The sequence below is a fragment of the Rana temporaria genome (assembly GCF_905171775.1).
Source record: "Rana temporaria chromosome 4 unlocalized genomic scaffold, aRanTem1.1 chr4a, whole genome shotgun sequence".
Lineage (NCBI taxonomy): Eukaryota > Metazoa > Chordata > Amphibia > Anura > Ranidae > Rana > Rana temporaria.
The window spans coordinates 884,852-906,866 of record NW_024404432.1 but is presented as its reverse complement, the minus strand read 5'-3'; the positions used below and the strand labels follow the sequence as shown (position 1 = coordinate 906,866).

General features: G+C 45.1%; 1 long non-coding RNA gene across 2 annotated transcripts; it reads left to right on the top strand.

Moving 5' to 3' along the window:
* The first annotated feature begins 165 nt into the window (after positions 1-165).
* On the top strand, positions 166-20,958 carry LOC120921739. Of its 2 annotated transcripts, none has more exons than XR_005744939.1 (3): positions 166-204; positions 7,080-7,148; positions 20,313-20,958. It is a non-coding gene; the product is annotated as an uncharacterized LOC120921739 (long non-coding RNA). The 2 variants fall into 2 exon arrangements; XR_005744940.1 differs by lacking the exon at positions 166-204 and adding an exon at positions 6,737-6,848.
* The last annotated feature ends 1,057 nt before the right edge of the window (positions 20,959-22,015 follow it).

Here is a 22,015-nt window from a genome sequence, read left to right as displayed (position 1 = left end):
TATACAGCACATATACACACAGCACAAGATCACTTCAATATATTTCTCAGGACTGCAGTTCCTCTGAGCTCCACAAGGTGGTGATCTCACTTCTATCAGGAAGACAGACAGGAAGTGATGTCAGGTACAGACAGGAAGTTCCGGGTGAGAGGTGAGTCGAGAGGAAGGAGAGAGAAGACGTTGCTGGAAGAGGCAGCAGAGGAGGTAATAAGATCTTGGGACAGATTCTCGTAGTTTTCCGTTTCTTCGGCGTAGCATAGCATATCCCATTTACGCTACGCCTCCGCACTTTTTACGGGCAAGTGCTGTATTCTCAAAGCACTTGCTCCGTAATTTGCGGCGGCATAGCGTAAATGGGCCAGCGTAAGGCCGCGTAATTCAAAGTAGGAAGGAGGGGGCGTGCTGTATTTAAATTAAGCGCGCCCCCGCGCCGAACGAACTGCGCATGCGCCGGCCGTAAACGAAGCCCACTGCGCATGCTCCATAGTACACCGCAAATACATTGGTTTCGACGTGAACGTAATTAACGTACAGCCCTATTTGCGACGAGTTACGTAAACGATGGAAAAACCTGATGCTGTCCCGACGTCCATACCTAACATGGTGTACGCCGGACCTACGCAAGGTTACCCCTCATACAGCAGGAGTAATCTTACGCTTACGCAAACTATGACGACGGCGCGCAAATACGTTCTGGAATCGGCGTATCCCGCTCATTTGCATATTCGACACAGAAATCGACGGTAACGCCACCTAGCGGCCAGCGTAACATTACAACTTAGATCCGACGGTGTAAGTGACTTACGCAAGTCGGATCTAAGCAAAATCTATGCGGAACTGATTCTAAGAATCAGTCGCATAGATAGGAGGCCTCAAAAACAGAGATACAACGGCGTATCTGGAGATACACTGTCATATCTCAGCTGAGAATCTGGCCCCTTATATTCTATTTACACCCAGTAACCCCGTCATGTCCGTCCTCTTCCTCCATAGTCACTGTGACGTCTTTTATCTCCAGCAGATGATGATACACACATATATAGTGTGGAAATGTAGAATATTCCCGTATATTACAATGAGGGAATTTATGGTCTGTACCACGAGGGGAGTTATTGATGTCAGTAAATGTCGGTTCCAGACATTGTATGTGGGGGGAATGAAATGATAATTAAAGGTCGGGATTAAGGAAGATTTCTGTAAGATTTTACACAGGAATGATCAGCGCCCCTCCAGAGACACTATGATGAGCCTCACAATAGGAGTCGGTGGGACGGGATTTTGGGGGATGAAATTGTGAACCCAAAAGTGGATCAATTTTACCAAAAATATGTCCCGTCATCCATTGGAGTATCTGTGGCTGGGACCCTGGCGGTGGATTAGCACTTCTGCTCTCGCCATTTTCCTGCTATAGAGGCATCTATTGGTTCTCAGGCACCATGAACTCTGTGGGACTACAGAGCCCAGCACATCTAGTCATCTACAGCCGGGGGTTTTCTGAGTAAGTGCCGCCAGGTTACCCCAGGAGTTGTCTGACACTTTAATATAAGAAAGTTTTATTGGAACTATCGTGTTGTGGATTCAGATATTTTGTCCATAGTGCAAGCGCTGTCCCAACATTTATTATTTGTAGATTAACCCCTTCAGGGTCAGAACATTTCCCAATTTATGGGGCCGGAACATTCTCTTCATTTTGTAAATAAATTCTGGTAATAAGTTTTACTGTGTCCCCGATCACCTCCACACCAGTAATTGTGTCCCCGATCACCTCCACACCAGTTATTGTGTCCCTGATCACCTCCACACGAGTTATTGTGTCCCCGATCACCTCCACACCAGTTATAGTGTCCCCGATCACCTCCACACCAGTTATTGTGTCCCTGATCACCTCCACACCAGTTATTGTGTCCCTGATCACCTCCACACCAGTTATTGTGTCCCCGATCACCTCCACACCAGTTATTGTGTCCCTGATCACCACCACACCAGTTATTGTGTCCCTGATCACCTCCACACCAGTTATTGTGTCCCCGATCACCTCCACATCAGTTATTGTGTCCCTAATCACCTCCACACCAGTTATTGTGTCCCTGATCACCTCCACACCAGTTATTGTGTCCCTGATCACCTCCACACCAGTTATTGTGTCCCTGATCACCTCCACACCAGTTATTGTGTCCCCGATCACCTCCACACCAGTTATTGTGTCCCCGATCACCTCCACACCAGTTATTGTGTCCCTGATCACCTCCACACCAGTTATTGTGTCCCCGATCACCTCCACACCAGTTATAGTGTCCCCGAACACCTCCACATCAGTTATTGTGCCCCCGATCACCTCCACACCAGTTATTGTGTCCCTGATCACCTCCACACCAGTTATTGTGTCCCCGATCACCTCCACACCAGTCATTGTGTCCCTGATCACCTCCACACCAGTCATTGTGTCCCTGATCACCTCCACACCAGTTACTGTGTCCCTGATCACCTCCACACCAGTTATTGTGTCCCTAATCACCACCACACCAGTTATTGTGTCCCTGATCACCACCACACCAGTTATTGTGTCCCTGATCACCTCCACATCAGTTATTGTGTCCCTGATCACCTCCACACCAATTATTGTGTCCATGTTCACCTCCACATCAGTTATTGTGTCCCTGATCACCTCCACATCAGTTATTGTGTCCCTGATCACCTCCACACCAATTATTGTGTCCATGTTCACCTCCACATCAGTTATTGTGTCCATGTTCACCTCCACATCAGTTATTGTGTCCCTGATCACCTCCACACCAATTATTGTGTCCATGTTCACCTCCACACCAGTTATTGTGTCCCTGATCACCTCCACACCAGTTATTGTGTCCCCTATCACCTCCACACCAGTTATTGTGTCCCTGATCACCTCCACACCAGTTATTGTGTCTAGGGTTGAGCGAACCCGAACTGTAAAGTTCGGGTTCGTACCGGACTTTTGGATTTTTTTGTACCCGAACCCGTACAATTTACTGTAAAGTCGGGTTCGTGTTCGGCAATGTAATGGCGCGCTGCAGGGCAGCCAATCACCATTTGTTTTACTCGTGTGACCTAGAAGCCATCACAGCCATGCCTACTAATAGCATGGCTGTGATTGGCCAGTGCAGCATGTGACCCAGCCTCTATATAAGCTAGAGGCACACAGCACAGATCGTCACTCTGCTTCAGATAGGGTAGGGAAAGGCTGCCGCTGCTGCTCTCAGGGAGAGATTTAGATGGGAGTCAGACTGTCCTTCTTCAGAAACACCAGCACTGCATATCTTAGGCCTGGTACACACGATAGGATTGATCCGCGGATACGGTCCGCCGGACCGTATCCGCGGATAAATCCTCTGAGGATTTTAATCCGATGGAGTGTACACACCATCGGATTAAAATCCGCGCCAAATTCCCATCGCGGTGACGTGTCGCGCCGTCGCCGCGATGATGACGCGGCGACGTGCGCGACGCTGTCATATAAGGATATCCACGCATGCGTCGAATCATTACGACGCATGCGAGCGATGGGTTTGGACGGATCGATCCGGTGAGTCTGTACAGACCACCGGATCGATCCGCTGGTTCCGATTCCAGCGGATAGATTTGTAAGCATGTCTACAAATTTTTATCTGCTGGAAATCGGAAATATCCGCGGATAAATATCCGCTGGAACGTACACACCAGGGGATCTATCCGCTGAAACCGATCCGCTGAGATTTTTCAGCGGATGGATCCTCTCGTGTGTACGGGGCCTTACTGTGAGATACTCTGCAAGATACGTTAGGGGAAGGTTCCTGTTTGTGCTTGTAGGGAGAGAAATATATAGGAGTCTGTCCTGCTTCTATAATCTAATTACACCAGCACTGCATATCTTACTGTGAGATACTCTGCAAGATACTTTTCTTCTATTGTGCTATTCAAAAAACATCAATTTAGGGCAAAAAATAAATAAAAAATTGCAGTGTTTCCTCCATATCTGTACGTGTGAGATAAACACTTTAGCCACTGTTCTTCTATTGTTCTATTCAAAAAACACCCATTTAGGGTAAAAAAATATATTTTGCAGTGTTTCCTCCAGTGTTTGCAGTGTTTTCTCCTTATCCCTTCATGTGGCAGAATAGACACATGTATACCAGCCTTACCCAGCCATTCTTGTACACTCTTTTGGGGTGTACCCTAATTTAAAAATTAAATAAATTAAAAACAAAAACATGTGTTGGCTACCTCGTCCTCCTCCACCGCCACATCCACCACCACCTCAACCTCCTACTCCATATGGATCGCGTCCTCCTAGGTACATTTTTTGTATTTTTATGTATTTTATGTTATTTTTTCCTGATCACCTTCACACCACTAGTTGTGTCCCTGATTACCTCCACACCGGTTATTGTGTCCCTGATCACCTCCACACCGGTTATTGTGTCCCTGATCACCTCCACACCGGTTATTGTGTCCCTGATCACCTCCACACCAGTTATTGTGTCCCTGATCACCACCACACCAGTTATTGTGTCCCTGATCACCTCCACACCGGTTATTGTGTCCCTGATCACCTCCACACCAGTTATTGTGTCCCTGATCACCTCCACACCGGTTATTGTGTCCCTGATCACCTCCACACCAGTTATTGTGTCCCTGATCACCACCACACCAGTTATTGTGTCCCTGATCACCTCCACACCGGTTATTGTGTCCCTGATCACCTCCACACCAGTTATTGTGTCCCTGATCACCTCCACACCGGTTATTGTGTCCCTGATCACCTCCACACCAGTTATTGTGTCCCTGATCACCTCCACATCAGTCATTGTGTCCCTGATCACCTCCACACCAGTTATTGTGTACCTGATCACATCCACACCAGTTATTGTGTACCTGATCACCACCACACCAGTTATTGTGTCCCTGATCACCTCCACACCAGTTATTGTGTCCCTGATCACCTCCACATCAGTCATTGTGTCCCTGATCACCTCCACACCAGTTATTGTGTACCTGATCACATCCACACCAGTTATTGTGTACCTGATCACCACCACACCAGTTATTGTGTCCCTGATCACCTCCACACCAGTTATTGTGTCCCTGATCACCTCCACACCAGATATTGTGTCCCTGATCACCTCCACACCAGATATTGTGTCCCTGATCACCTCCACACCAGTTATTGTGTCCCTGATCACGTCCACACCAGTTATTTTGTCCCTGATCACCTCCACACCAGTTATTGTGTCCCCGATCACCTCCACACCAGTTATTTTGTCCCTGATCACATCCACACCAGTTATTGTGTCCCTGATCACCTCCACATCAGTTATTGTGTCCCTGATCACCGCCACACCAGTTATTGTGTCCCTGATCACCACCACACCAATTATTGTGTCCATGTTCACCTCCACACCAGTTACTGTGTCCCCGATCACCTCCACACCAGTTATTGTGTCCCTGATCACCTCCACACCAGTTATTGTGTCCCCGATCACCTCCACACCAGTTATTGTGTCCCTAATCACCTCCACACCAGTTATTGTGTCCCTGATCACCGCCACACCAGTTATTGTGTCCCTAATCACCTCCACACCAGTTATTGTGTCCCTGATCACCTCCACACCAGTTACTGTGTCCCCGATCACCTCCACACCAGTTATTGTGTCCCTGATCACCTCCACACCAGTTATTTTGTCCCTGATCACCTCCACACCAGTTATTGTGTCCCCGATCACCTCCACACCAGTTATTGTGTCCCTGATCACCACCACACCAGTTATTGTGTCCCTGATCACCGCCACACCAGTTATTGTGTCTCTGATCACCACCACACCAGTTATTGTGTCCCTGATCACCGCCACACCAGTTATTGTGTCCCCGATCACCTCCACACCAGTTATTGTGTCCCCGATCACCTCCACACCAGTTATTGTGTCCCTGATCACCTCCACACCAGTTATTGTGTCCCTGATCACCTCCACACCAGTTATTGTGTCCCTGATCACCGCCACACCAGTTATTGTGTCCCTGATCACCACCACACCAATTATTGTGTCCATGTTCACCTCTTCACCAGTTATTGTGTCCCTGATCAATACAACACCAGTTATTGTGTCTAGGGTTGAGCGAACCTGAACTGTAAAGTCGTACCAGACTCCACACCAATTATTGTGTCCCTGATCACCCCCACACCAGTTATTGTGTCCCTAATCACCCCCACACCAGTTATTTTGTTCCCGATCACCACCAAACAATTGTTTTTTCTGGAACAATTACTTTAATTATGCTAAAAGTGCAACAATAGAATTAAAAAAATCCTTTAAATAAAAATTAAAAGTCATTTAAAATGACTCGCAGTAACAATTGCCAGCACCCGTTTGAAACCCTTGGACATCTGATGACTTATCGGTTAATAAAGCGGAGTTCCACCAAAATGTTAAGCTTGATCTGAATGAGTTCCTTGCTGCAAGTATAACAACATTTGGCATGATTTTTTTTACTTACTGTGTGCCTTGTTGCTAGGGTGTCCCTTGTAATCTGCCTCTTCTCGGCCGCAGCACTGTACGTCATATCCTGCAGCACCTTGGCTCCTGGGAGATGTTTGTCATTGTTCCCAGGAGTCAGTGGGCATCGCCGCAGGATTGCATCACGTTATTTCCAAACAGGAAATGATGTGATGAAAGGTGGATCTAAGTGCCAGTTTTAAAAAGGGAAAACAAGTCTTTGTTGGTATACAGAGCATGCAGCAGCGGTGACAGAGGTCTGCAGAGCGGCGATCTTTGTGAAGATTTAGAACCAGATTACTGAACTTTTATGTCAAATTCTCCACCAGGACTTCTGACCAAGTAAGATTGATGATTGTCATGTGTGCCATTCCTTTGTGTACATTGTCGGGAGGGAAATATCAATTTCATGCTTTGTGTCATTGTCTGATGCTTTTAATTCAAAGATTATTTGGATTTATGTCAATGATGCTTTTTATTTGTCTCGCTCCAGTATGTGAGTCTTTTTCATTTGCTTTGTACTAGCTAATTTTTCGAAACATTTAAAAAATATATATATTTTATTAATTGCAGATAAAATTGGAGTCAGAACATCTTCAAAAATAACAGAATTTTTACATCAAAATTTCCCTCAGTTGACAGGTAAGTACCCCAAAAAAATAATGTTCTGCTTCACCAATGTCTTTATATGTTTTTGTCTGTGTTATCCATACTTTATGCCCTCCTGTAGCCAATTACATTTAAAAAAAAATTCTGCTTGCACTAATAGAGACTGTGTGTGTGTGTGTGTGTGTGTGTGTGTGTATATATATATATATATATATATATATATATATATATATATATATATATATAAATTAAGATTTTTATAACAGCTTACCTGTAAAATCCTTTTCTTGGAGTACATCACGGGACACAGAGCACCATAGTAATTACTATTTGGGTTGTACGACACTGGTACCCTTAAAAACAGGAAGTCCCCCTCTATATAACCACTCCCATACAGGGAGTAGCTCAGTTTTGTAGCCAAGCAATATACCTATATCCCAAAAAGAAGGGAGGGGCCTCTGTGTCTCGTTATGTACTCCAAGAAAAAGATTTTACAGGTAAGCTGTTATAGAAATCTTAATTTCTTTATCGTTCATCACGGGACACAGAACAGCCATATTAATTACTATGTGGGATGTCCCAAAGCAATGCCCTTTGAGGGGAGGGAGACACAAACAAGGCAGGCCACCATCGGACATGAGGATCTAAACTGCTGCCTGCAGCACACTGCGACCAAAGGCGGCATCCACCTGCCATTTTACATCCACCTAATAGAATTTTGAAAATGTATGCGCTGATGACCAAATTGTGGCTTTGCAAATCTGAGTCATAGAAGCCGGGTGATGCACTGACTGCTCTAGTAGAGTGCGCCTTTACTTGAAAAGGTGGAACTTTCCTTTTCATGCCATAGGCCTGAATAATAACTTGACAAATCCATCTTGAAATAGTCGACTTTGCTGCTGCCTGCCTCTTCCTGGGGCCATCTGGCAGCACAAACAAAACATCAGTTTTCCCTGAGCTGTTGCCTTCAGATAGGCCTTTACTGCTCTTACCACATCAAGATAGTGTAAAGGTCTTTCTTCTGCAGAACAAGGCTGTTGAAAAAAAGGAAGGCAGGACCACATCTTGGTTCAGATGAAATCCTGACACTACCTTAGGCAAAAAGGTCGGGTGGGGATGCAGTGGAAAACTAGTGAAGAAAAAGAGACCGCCACTCCAGGCAAATGCAATAAGCAATCAATGTCCTCCTCAAAGACCGTGGGTGCTGGCAATGCACAAGGCAGGAATCAATGAAAGGAATTCTTGACACAAAGTTGTCCAACTTTTTGTTGAACCTGAACGCCAATAGATCTATGTCCCCATCTTTGGCACATGGCCAAGAAAATGTGGGGGTTGGGGGACCATTCTCCTGGGAAAATTTGTTGATGGCTCTAGAAATCCGCTTACCAATTCTCCACCCCTGAAATGAAGATGGCTGATAGGCAAGGCACATGCTCCTCTGCCCAGATCAGAACATGATTCACTTCCCTCTGGGCTGCACAGCGTCTGGTGCCCCCTTGGTGATTAATATAGACCACTGCTGAGGTCTTGTCCGATTGTATCCTGGCGGGACAGCCCCGCAACCTGTATGTCCAGGCTATTAGCACTAGACGTACCGCCAAATCTCTAGGAAGTTGATGGGCAAGGTCTTTTCGGACACTGACCACTTCCCTTGGACAGTGGGCTTTTACATGACTGTACCCCAACCCAAGAGGCTGGCATCCGTTGTTATGACCTTCCAGGTAACCAACATGAAGGATTTTTCCTTCAACAATTTTTTGGTTACCAACCATTAACTGAGACTCTGGAATACCCTCAGAGTCAAACACGTTGTGTGATCCAAGGTTTGGGTATCTTTGTTCCAAACTGATAGAATAAAACCGGGCATAGGGCACCGCTTCGAATGATGCCACCATCTTTCCCAGTAACCATATACAGAGGCGGATGGAAGGATCCTTCCTTGTCCTAATCACCTGGACCAGATCACTTTTAGTGTTGACTTTTGCCTGGGGCAAAAACACCCTTTTTTGGGCTGTGTCTATGACTAGACTCAAATACTCCAGCCTTCTTAGCGGATGTAAGGAAGATTTTTCTAGGTTGACAATCCAATCCAGATGTTCCAGATACTTGACTGTGCTGAACATGCCCTGGTTCAGTCGTGCCACTGACTGATCTATCAGCAACAGGTTGTCCAAGTATGCCATTACTACTATACCCTGGCCCCTTAGTCTTGCTAGTACTGGGGCCAAAACCTTCATAAATACTCGGGGAGCCGTAGCCAGCCCGAAGGGTAAGGCCACAAATTGAAAATGGCGGTGTTCTACTGCAAAATGCAGAAACTTCTGGTGAGCGGGAAATATAGGCACATGCAGGTATGCATCCTTGATGTCTATTGATGCTAGAAATTCCCCTCCCGCAGGGTAGAGATGACTGACCGATTGACTCCATGCGAAAGGAGCGGATGTTTAGAAACCGATTCAGATTTTTGAGGTCTAGAATGGGTCTGACATTTCCATTCGGTTTTGGTACCGTGAAAAGATTTGAGTAGAACCCCATTCCCTGTTCCTCTGATGGGGTCTCTATGATGACTCCTTGAGACATCAACTGGTCTAGTGCTAGAAACAAAGGCCTTCTTTTTCCTGGATCCTTGGAAACATTGGAACTCAAAAAATGACCTGCAGGAAACTTCTGAAACTCTAGTTTGTAGCCTAGGGCTACCACAGAGGTGACCCATTCGTCTAGGATCTCTTCCTGCCAAGACCCTGAGAACCACAGAAGTCTCTCCCCCACTCGATCGAGCGGGGAACCCCTTTACAAGGAGGCTTTGGCATTCTGCTTTGTAGGTTTGCAGGACTTCTTTGGGCCATGTGCTTTGCCCTGAGGTCTACCCTTTGACCCTGAAGGCAGAGGCCGTCGCAACTGCCTGGAGGCTGGGGGTCCTGGCACTGAAGAGGAAGCCCCTTTGTATGAGGGACGCTTACTCTTTTTGATTGGTAGAAGGGTACTCTTACCAATTTTTTGGATGTACTTGTCCAAATCCTCCCCAAAGAAACTGTTCCCCATGAATCAGAAAACCAGCCAATAGCTTTTTACATTTTAATTTAGCTGACCAATGTTTTAGCCACAGAATTCTATGCATGTGCACCAATAGAAATACCAGGCGAGATGTCTGACGAATAGAGTCTTTGAACGCATCAACCATGAAACACAAGGCCCTTGGCAGCTCATCTAGATCCTGAGCCTTCTCTCCTTACGCAGGCACATCTTTATGACCTGCTTAACCTCGTCTTATAGGGCTTGGCAAATACCTATTGCTGCTATTGCAGGTTGTGCCACTGCCTCAGCTATGGAAAAGGAGGTTTTTAAGTAAATATTCCAGTCTTTTGTCAGCTGGATCCTTCAACACCTGAACATTGTCCACTGGACTGGTTAGACTCTTATTAATGGAGGAAATAGCTGCATCAACTGCTGGCAAACTCCACTTTTTAGTGAACTTCTCTTCCATAGTATAAAGATGAGAACATTTTCTAGGAGGAAGAAAATGCGTGTCTCAGTGTTCCCAGTCTGCATATATTAGCTGTTCAGCCCAGGGAGGAAAAAGAAGCCTCAGCTGTCTCTGATGGGGGCATTTTATACCCAGACTGGACCAACTCCATAAGGGGCTGAACCAACAACCTTTGAGATTGTGAGCCTGAAACAGGCTCTTCCGAGACACACGATCATTCCGAGTACACACGATCATTTATTGGCATGGGAAAAAAACGTTGTTTTTCAGCATGTAGAAAAAACTAAGTTTTTCCAACTTCATCATTAAAATGATGTTGCCCACATACCATTGTTTTAAAAAAATGCTCTAGCAATGCGCGGTGACGTACGCCTGCACTATAAAGGGGAAGTTCCATTCGGATGGCGCCACCCTTTGGGCTGCTTTAGCTGATTCCGTGTTAGTAAAGGATGATTCCCGCTTTTCTGTGTGTTACAACATGATGAATGCGCTTACTCCATTACGAATGGTAGTTTTACCAGAACAAGCGCTCCCGTCTCATAACTTGCTTCTGAGCATGCGCGGGTTTTTAAAGTTGTTTTAGCCCACACACGATCATTTTTTACAACCCGAAAAACGACATTGTTTAAAACGTTGTTAAAAATGCAGCATGTTGTTAAAAAAAAAATGCAGCATGTTCGAATATTTTTTTTGTCGTTTTTCAGAACCCGAAAAATGATGTGAAGCCCACACACGATCGTTTTTAATTACATTTTTTTAAAACAATGTTTTTTTTATGCTGAAAAATGATTGCGTGTACGCGCCATGAGTCCTCAGAGGAGGAGACATCTGCCTGCCTCTCTTCTTGATCCACCAAGAGCAAAAAAACATCTCTTGCCCATTCCTGTTCCAACACAGGAAGGTCAGGGGCAGGGGAGGGGGACCTATCGCATTTTCTCCCAGATTGGGAAGAAGATGCAATCATTTCAGCTATTTCCCCTTCCAATCCAGCTAACACTGAAGCCAAATCGTCCTTAGTGATGTATGCAGAGGCTGAAGTGGTGGAAGCAGCTGCAACCCCAGAAGACCTAAATGACTCAGCCTGGCCTGTCGCTTCAGGTCTGTCAGGGAAAGATGATACTGTGGAAGCGTGATTAGGATCCTCAGACCCTGACCGCAGCACCCTTGCATTTCTCCCTGTTGATTTCCCCCTTGTATTTTGGAAAGACATAGTCCTAAGCACAAAAGCAGAGGTACTAACACTATGGCCCGGATTCCCAAAGCACTTACGCCGACGTATCTCGAGATGCACCGCGTAAGTGTAACTATGCGCCGTCATAAATGTGCGCCATACCCACAGAACTAAGATACGCCTTAAAACTGACTTCATCCGACCAACGTAACTTGCCTACTCCGGCGTATAGTGGGCGCATAGTTACGCTGGACGCATTTGGTACTCCCATTGATTTTCGATGCACATATGCAAATGAGGGAGATACGCCGATTCACGAATGTACTTGCGCCCGGCGCATTTTTTAAGTGATTTGTGTAAAGGTTACGTCCAGCGTAAAGTTATTCCCCATATTGTAGGCGCAACTCATGCAAAGGTATGGACCAGGGAATGAACGCCGTCAAATTTTACGCCATTTACGTAGTACGTGAATAGGGCTGTGCGTAGGTTACGTTCACGTCGTAGGCAGTGATTGGACGGATCTCAGCCAGTTGGTTCGACGTGATTGTGAGCATGCGCACTGGGATGCGTCCAAGGTACGATGCATGCGCAGTTCATTTTAAGTACTTGTCTCAAGCTCAGCCCATCATTTGCATGGAGTCACGCCGGCGCAGAGTTGGGAGCATTTGCTTTGTGAATTCCACACTGCGCCGGTGTAGCGTAAAAGAGATACGCTACGGCGGCATAAATATGCGCCAATCTATATGAATCCGAGCCTATGTATCTACTGCTGAGCAATAGTACAGCAATGAGTATTATGGCGCTAATAATTGCCCAGCCTAATGCTGAGTAGTGATATGTTGAGCCTTGAAATAAAGGATCTTCACGCCAATCAAGTTGCATTCGTCTTAAATGTATGTTTACTTCCAAATACACACTGTACAGAGGATCACATCTTCCAAGGGAGTGTGATACAGAATACAAAACATTACAGGCTTTTATAGGAAATCATAACATGATAGTCTATGGAGTGCACAAGCCCAAATTACAGATTACACAACATATTCTTTATTAATTGTTACAATATTGCATCTGGTCATCATGACCCAGCTAGGGCGTTAAGTGAAAGGTTAGTTTGACAGAAGAAAGATTGATTATACCAAGGGAGTAATTAACCACTTCCCGACCTCCTCATGTACATTTACGTCGGCAGAATGGCACGGACAGGCACATCAACGTACCTGTACGTGCCTGCCTAGACGTGGGTCGGGGGTCCGATCGGGGAGCGATCCGGGACGACGGCGCGGCTATTCGTTTATAGCCGCTCTGTCGCGATCGCTCCCCGGAGCTGAAGAACGGGGAGAGCCGTATGTAAACACGGCTTCCCCGTGCTTCACTGTGGCGGCTGCATCGATCGAGTGATCCCTTATATAGGGAAGACTCGATCGATGGTGTCAGTCCTACAGCCACACCCCCCTACACTAGTAAACACACACACAGTGATCCCTAAATGTTACAGCGCCCCCTGTGTTTAACTCCCAAACTGCAACTGTCATTTTCACAATAAAGAATGCAATTTAAATGCATTTTTTGCTGTGAAAATGACAATGGTCTCAAAAATGTGTCAAAATTGTCCGATGTGTCCGCCATAATGTCGCAGTCACGAAAAAAATCGCTGATCGCCGCCATTAGTAGTAAAAAAAATAAAATAAATAAAAATGCAAAAAAACTATCCCCTATTTTGTAAACGCTATAAATATTGCGCAAACCAACCGATAAACGATTATTGCGATTTTTTTTTTACCAAAAATAGGTAGAAGAATACGTATTGGCCTAAACTGAGGAAAAAAAATGTTTTTATATATATTGTTGGGGGATATTTATTATAGCAAAAAGTAAAAAATATTGCATTTTTTTTTAAATTGTCGCTCTATTTTTGTTTATAGCGCAAAAAATAAAAACCGCAGAGGTGATCAAATACCACCAAAAGAAAGCTCTATTTGTGGGGAAAAAAGGACGCCAATTTTGTTTGGGAGCCACGTCGCACGACCGCGCAATTGTCTGTTAAAGCGACGCAGTCCCGAACTGTAAAAACCCCTTGGGTCTTTAGCCAGCATATTGGTCCGGGGCTTAAGTGGTTAACTAGGGAAAGGGACTTTTCATAACAGTATCTTTTCTGAGAATTTTATCATGTTATTGGCAGAACATCTTGTGTCATCCGGAGAGCAATCAAGACACAAACACATGTTGGAATACCAAAATAATTCAGAAACATTTGTTAAGAGAAAAAGATCTTCATATACTGGGGGAACTCTACATCAATGCATATAGATATACATAGATATACAAAGTATATTTCATATCTTCACAGTCCCTCCTGTGCTTAGAATTCTTTGGTATACGGTTCTTAAAGGGGTTGTAAAGGTAAAAAAACATCTAAAAGCTCCGCCCCCCCGAGCCCCCGTTTTTACTTACCTGACCGTTCAAAATTCCCGGGCGCGTCCACGTCATCCTGTTCGGTTCCCAGCCTGGCCGTTGATTGGCTAGGCTGGGCGGATTAATAGCAGTGCAGCCATTGGCTGGCGCTGCTGTCAATCACAGCGGATGGCGCGGGGGGCGGGGACGAGTGATACAGTCGGCGGCTATGGCCGCCGCTGTATCATGGGAGCGCTCTCGCAAAAGCTTTCCACCATGCAAGCTCGCATAAAGGTAGAAAGCTTTTGCGAGGAGGAGCCGAGACAGCCGCCGAGGGACCCCAGAAGACAGCATTCGGGGACACTCTGTGCAAAACAAGCTGCACAGTGGAGGTAAGTATAACATGTTTTTTTTTGTGTTTTAATTCCTGACTTTAGTGTTGCTTTAAGCTTCTTCTGTGTCTTTAGGTTGAGCCCCAGGGATCCGTGTCACCATCTCATGAGCAGTTTTTAAAAAGGCCTGTGTCCACTGCTCATACAGCTTACCACGTGTGCTCTGTAGTCTCTTTTTCCACCAGCCACCAGTTTGTTTGCAGAGTAAACAACTTTATAGGAGAGTGAGCCCTGCACTGTGCACTGTGTTCCTTGTGAACACTGGCCACTTAAGCCAAGCCCCCAGACGTCCTGGGATCGTTTCCCCCTCCTGTGCTTCAAAAGGATCGGTCCCACGATTGGAATGGCGGGGGAAGGTGCTCTTCCAGGGGTACCCAATGCCCACAGGCAGGAGACCCCCCATACTTTCTGTTGGCTGCAGAGCAAGCTTACACTATGGCACCGATACTGACACTGAGCAGGAGCTTTAAAAGCATGGTAATGTAAACTTAACATGTTCTTTCACACCCTCTAGTGGAGACAACAGGTCAGCACAATCCACTCAGTAGAGAAGTCCATAAGTGTATTTACTTTAGAATCCTCTCACTTACCATCTCTGTCGCAGGATACTGCTGGAAAGACAGACAGACCCAATCTTCACCCATCACGGCGAGCATGTCATGGCAGACCTTCAAGGACTTGGGTTCCTCTCCCTTAGAACTGTATAGCACTCTGCCAGAGCAAACTTTTGGTATGATAAATGTAACCAAGGTGTCGGATTCCAGGGTCCAGCCCTCAACGAGGAACATTAGTCTTCTCCCTTGAGTCTCGGGTACCATTCACTTTGGCTTTTTTATATAGCACTTTGAATGGGTCTGATAGCATGGCATAGCCCCGTGATTCTGCCAGAAATCATTTAACGGATCATTTAACTAATGCCGCGTACACGATTGGAAATTCCAACAAGAAAAGGCCGATGTGAGCTTTTGGTCGGAAATTCCGACCGCGTGTATCAGACTTTTGCTGTCGGAATTTCCACCAACAAAATATTGAGAGCAAGTTTTCTATTTTTCCGAGGGGAAAAAGTTCCTATCGGAAAATACACTCGGCTGTATGCAATTCCGACACGCAAAAAACACGCATGCTCAGAATCAAGCAGAAGAGCTGAACTGCCTATTGAACTTTATTGATCTCAGCTCGACGTACGTGTTGTATGTCATCGCGTTCTTGACGGTCAGAATTTCCGACAAGATTTGTGTGACCGTGTGTGTGCAACACACGTTTGAGCCAACAGTCTGTAAGAAAAGATCCATGGCTTTCCTGTCGGAATTTCCGATCATGTGTACGCGGCATTAGACACTGGCAAAAAAACTGAGGTACTCCCTGTATGGGAGGGGTTATTTAGAGGGGGACTTCCAGTTTTAAGTGTACCAGTGTCCATTCACCTATAGGTGGCATATAACGCACATAGTAATTACTATGGCTGCTCTGTGTCCCGTGATGTTTGATAAAGAAAATAAAAAAAGTTGTGTTATGTTAGAGACAAATACTCTGTCCTCCCTCTCTCCTCTCCCTCCTCCTTCTCTTCTTCCTACTCCTCCCTCCTCCGCCTCCCACCTCCTCCTTCTCTTCTTTCCAATCAAAAAACAAAAGGAGGAGAGAGATATAGGAGATGGGAAGGGGCAAGAAAAGTAGGTAGGGGGGAGTAGAATAGGGAGAGTAAGGTGAAAATGACACAATAGGGAAGCACTCACATTTGCCACATCCGTATATAGTAGGAAAGGAAAAACAATTGCTACAGGTAGAAATTGATGGTCGGACTTTGAGGCATGTCGGAAGTAAGTTAAAAAATAGAAATTTTATTACAAGCATAAAGTATTACATAAATGCAAAAGGAATTACATAAAATATAACCATGAAAATAACAAGCAATACTAGAAAAATCCTTTGAAGTCGCCTACGCGTTTCGCCGTGGGGCTTCTTCAGGACGATAAAAAGGGGATTTTTTGGTAGTATGAAAATATCAATTTGTTGTGTCATGTGTGGCTTCACGATGAATACATCCAGTAGGTGAGTCTATCATAAAGTTTAATGAGCTAGATGAAAAACTTTATAGGAGTCTTCCAGAGTTATTAAAATCTTTCCAGTTAATTATTTTGAAAAGAAAAAAAAAATAATACAGCAACCGGTGGGAAAGGGAACTGGATAAGCGGCTACAGGACAAAAATTCCAATCTAGAGTCCAAAAACCGGTATTCAACTGGGGCGTAGCACAAACTGTGAATAAGCAGTAGTAGGGTATCCAAAACAGTTGCTGTTTCAATGTTCAATGAACATTGGACAATATAGTCCACAAAAGCATAGACAGTATCAGGAGACTGATGCTAGCGTGCGTGCCCCAGGGTAATAGCCCCTCCTCCCTCTCTCCTCTTCCTCCTCCTTCCTCTCACCTCTCCCTCATCCCTCTCTCCTCCTCCTCTTCCTCCTCATCTATCCTCCTCCTCCCTCTCTCCTCCTCATTTTTCCTCTCCCTTCTCCTCCCACTCTCATCTCCCTCCTGCTCTTACTCCTCTTCTTCCTCCCTCTCATCCCTCTCTCTTCTCCCTCCACCGTCCCCCTCTATTCTCTCTCTCTCTCTCTCTCTCTCTCTCCTCCTCCTCCTCCTCTCCCTCTCTTCTCCTCCCTCCCTCTTTCTCCCCCTGCTCTCTCCCCCTCCTCCTCTCTCTCCTCCCTCCTCCTCCGTCTCTCCTCTCCCTCCTCCTCTTCCTCACTCTCCTCCCTCCTCCTTTTCTTCCTCACTCTCCTCCCTCTCCCTCCTCCATCCTCCTCTTTCCTCTCTCCTTTCTCCTTCTCATCTTCCCTCTCCTCTTGGTCTTCCTCTCACTCTTCATCCTCCTCCTCCCTCTCTCTATTTTCTCTCTTCCCTCGTTCTCTATCTCTTCCTCCTCTCCTCTCTATCTGTCTCTCTCCCTCCCCTCTCTCTCCCTCCCTCTTATATTTTTCTCTCTCTCTCACTCTCTCTCACTCTCTCTCTCTCTCTCTCTACCCCCTCTCTCTCTCTCTCTCTCTCTCTCTCTCTCTCTCTCTCTACCCCCTCTCTTTCTCTCTCTCCCCCTTTTTGTCTCTCTCCTCTCTCTCTCCTATTTCTCTATCACCCCTATTTATCTCTCCTCTCCCCTCTCTTATTTCTCTATATCCTTTTTCTCTTTCTTTCTTTCTCTCTCTCTCTCTCTCTCTCTCTCTCTCTCTGTCTCCTCTTTCTTTCTTGTCTCTCCTATCTCTTTCTCTCTCCTCTCTCCTATTTCTCTCTCTCTTCTATCCTCTATACTATGCCTCTCTATATATCTCTCTCCCCTCTCTCTCCACTTTTCCTCTCCTCTCCCCTCTCTTATTTCTCTATATCCTTTTTCTCTTTCTCTCTCTCTCTCTCTCTCTCTCTCTCTCTCTCTCTGTCTCCTCTTTCTTTATTGTCTTTCCTATCTCTTTCTCTCTCTCCTGTTTCTCTCTCTCTCTCTCTCTCTCTCTTCTATCCTCTATACTCTGCCTCTCTATATATCTCTCTCCCCTCTCTCTCCACTTTTCCTCTCCTCTCTCTCCTCTCCCCTCTCTCTATCTCTCATCTCGCTCTCCTCTATCCCTCTCTTCCTCTCCCCCTCTATCCCCTCTCTCTCTCCTGCTATTTCTTTCTCTCTCCTCTCCCTCTCCTCTCTCTCTCTCTCTCTACCCCCCTCTTTTTCTCTCTCTCCCCCTTTTTGTCTCTCTCCTCTCTCTCTCCTATTTCTCTATCACCCCTATTTCAATCGGGATTCCGGCCTGGACACGGGACAGAAACCGCATTGCTCAAAACATGGGACGACGCTCTCGAGGCCGCAGATGAAGGAGAATCTTGTCTTCTGGTTCTGTTGGACCTGAGCGCAGCCTTCGACACAGTAGACCACAAGCTTTTATTGACTCGGCTAGCTGAAGTAGCCAGAGTCGCAGAAGGCGATTTATCTTGGTTCTCCTCTTTTTTGGAAAACCGATCGCAAATAGTGAAGTTAGGACCTTTCACTTCTGAGAAACGCACGGTTTCGTGCGGAGTCCCTCAAGGATCCCCCCTGTCGCCGGTGTTATTCAACATCTATCTTCGCCCTCTTTTTGAGATTATTAGCAGTCAAAAACTGCTCTACCACTCATATGCAGACGACACGCAACTGTATTTCCGCATTTGCAATAAAAAGGATCATCACCTCAATCTAGAGACATGCCTCTCTTTGATAGAGGACTGGATGACAAAGAGTTATCTTAAACTCAAAGGAGCGAAAACAGAACTTCTCCTGTTTCACGCCAAGCGTATGAATCAACCTACAACAACTTGGACCCCCACCCATTCTGGGCAAAATCATCACCCCTAGCGCCAAAGTCAAAAGTCTTGGGGTCATCTTTGTCTCCTACATGACAATGGACGCACAAATAGGGTCAGTAGTCAGCGGATCTCACCATCTGCTGCGCCTACTACGCAGACTTACTCCTTTTATTCCCAAGGAAGACATAGCGGTCGTGGTGGGAGCTATTGTAAACTCAAGATTGGACTATGCAAATGCCCTTTACCTCGGACTCCCCAAGTACCAAATCGCTCGTCTACAAGTCGTTCAAAATACGGCCGCTAGACTTGTGACTGGGAAAAAAAACATGGGAATGTATCTCACCTTCACTGAGAGCCCTTCACTGGTTACCAGTAAAAGACAGAATCACTTTTAAAGCACTCTGTCTAACGCATAGATGTATCCATGGGAACGCTCTCCATTATCTATGCGAAAAAATAAAAGCTCATAAACCCAATCGCGTTCTGCGTTCCACCAATCAAAATTTCCTCCAGATACCCAAAGCCAGATACAAGTCCAAAGGAGAAAGGAGATTCGCGGTCCAAGGTCCCAGACTATGGAACGCTTTACCAACCAGCATTCGGTTGGAGGAGAATCACTTAGCATTCAGGAGAAAGATCAAGACTCATCTCTTTTGATACCAAAGGAGACAGGAACAACAAGCGCCCAGAGGCGATTTAAATTCGCATGTGCTGCGCTATATAAGTTTTCATTCATTCATTCATTTATCTCTCCTCTCCCCTCTCTTATTTCTCTATATCCTTTTTCTCTTTCTCTCTCTCTCTCTCTCTCTCTCTCTCTGTCTCCTCTTTTTTCTTGTCTCTCCTATCTCTTTCTCTCTCTCCTATTTCTCTCTCTCTCTTCTATCCTCTATTCTCTGCCTCTCTATATATCTCTCTCCCCTCTCTCTCCACTTTTCCTCTCCTCTCTCTCCTCTCTCTATCTCTCATCTTGCTCTCCTCTATCCCTCTCCTCCTCTCCCCCTCTATCCTCTCTCTCTCTCTCTCCTGATATTTCTTTCTCTCTCCTCTCCCTCTCCTCTCTCTCTCTCTCTCTCTCTCTCTCTCTCTCGCTCTCTCCTCACTCTTCTATTTTTTTAAATATAATTTTTGCATGTATGCTTATTTTTATATGTTGTATTGTTTTACTATTATCTGTGTAACTACCCTTTTGATTTTTTTTATTTAGTTATTTTTTTAACTAAAGTTGGAGTAAAGATATCATAGAATTACACCTTTACCTCCCCTCTCTATCCTCCATTTCTCTTTCCTCTCTTTATCCCTCTCTCCTCTTTCTCCTCTCTCTCACTCACTCACTCACTCAATCTCTTTCTTCTCTCACTTTTTGTTCATAAAATGATGTCATACAAAGAAGATATTTTATCTTTAGATAAATAATATATTTATTTTTACAGAAAAATGCCACACTGTTTTGCACAAACTTGTGCCCACCGCAGCGGTAAAAAAAGTACTGCTGAAAATATTTCCCTTTTTATCTTTCCTAAAGATAACAAACTAATTAAAGCTTGGTTAGAAAAATCAGGAATGGACCCAAAAATTATTGATGAGTTCACAAAACTTGTACATGAAGATCGTCGTGGAGATATATACCGAATGTGTTCGGTGCACTTCAATAATGAGTGCTTTGTTATGCAAGGTACAAAAAGAAAACTGAAACCAGATGCAATACCAACTCTATTTCCACAAACTGCAACAAACAAATATTCAGAAGAAAACTGGGAAAGAATACTGACCAAAAGAGCAAGAACTGAATTCATGAGAGCGGTAATGTCACAATCAGATTCAATCAGCAATATTATGTGCAACTGCCAATGTCACCAATCCACAAAACCTAAAAGTGTCCAACATGCAGAGGTTGGTACACAAACTGAACACTTTGACTTTCCCTCAGCAGAGTCTGAGGAAAGTTATATTAAATTAGCAAACAAACGTTCCATGATTTTGGATCATTCGTATTCGCTTTCTAAACAAGAAACCAGAAACCCACCAGAGAGATGTCTTGTGGATTCCACACAGGAAGGTCACACCATCCCCCACCATCATCAGGTAGATGAGTGACAATTATTGGTAGTTCTGATTTATACACAGCATGTTTGTTACAATGAATGTTTTATTATATATTCAGAGTGGAAACCTCTGGGATGATAATATTGATGTTAAAGAAGAGTATAAAGAGGAGTATGGAGTGATGGAGGAGTTTTCAGAAGGACACAAGGATATGATGGAGCCACCTAATACCAGGAACCCACCAGAGAGATGTCCCCGTCCTCTGTATTCCCGGGATTCCACACAGGAAGGTCACACCATCCCCCACTGTTACAAGGTTGGTGGGACAGAGGTTATAAAACACGCTTATAGAGACAATGGGCCAGATTCAGTAACAATTTACGCGGCGTATCTGTTGATATGCCGCGTAAATTCTCGGATGCGCCGGCGTATCTTTTTTTCTGTATTCAGAAAACAAGATATGCCGGAATTGTGCTAAGATACGAGCGGCGTAAGTCTCTTACGCCGTCGTATCTTGGTTGCATATTTACGCTGGCCGCTAGGTGTCGCTTCCGTCGATTTACGCGTTGAATATGCAAATTAGGTAGATACGCCTGTGACGGTATTAGAATGATATCCCCGTCAAAGATTCCCTTCTTCCCATAAAAGAACATCCCATCCTGGAATCGCCATAATAAGCCACACACGAGTCAGCGCTTACTGCTGGAACAAGACAGACTTTAATGGTATAACACACAGCTTATATGTAATTTACAAAGCTGTTACAATGACAATCTCCGCCCCTCACACTGGGGCTTCCATACAGATTATTAGGCAGACATTTCGGAGCCGACTCTGAAAACACATTTAATGACATCAGTGGAGTTAATTACTAGGTGTAACAGAATACATTATCTAGACAGCTTGGCCCCGCATATAGAAGAGATAATTACCACAATGAAGCAATCAGAATAATTAACCTGAGCCCCTTCTAATCACAGTAAACAGTAAAAACAGGTATCCTTCACACAACACACTAGATCAATTAACATTTCAACAGCCTGTTAGCAGAGTGAGTCACACCTGAAATCACCTTCTAACACAGCCCTTC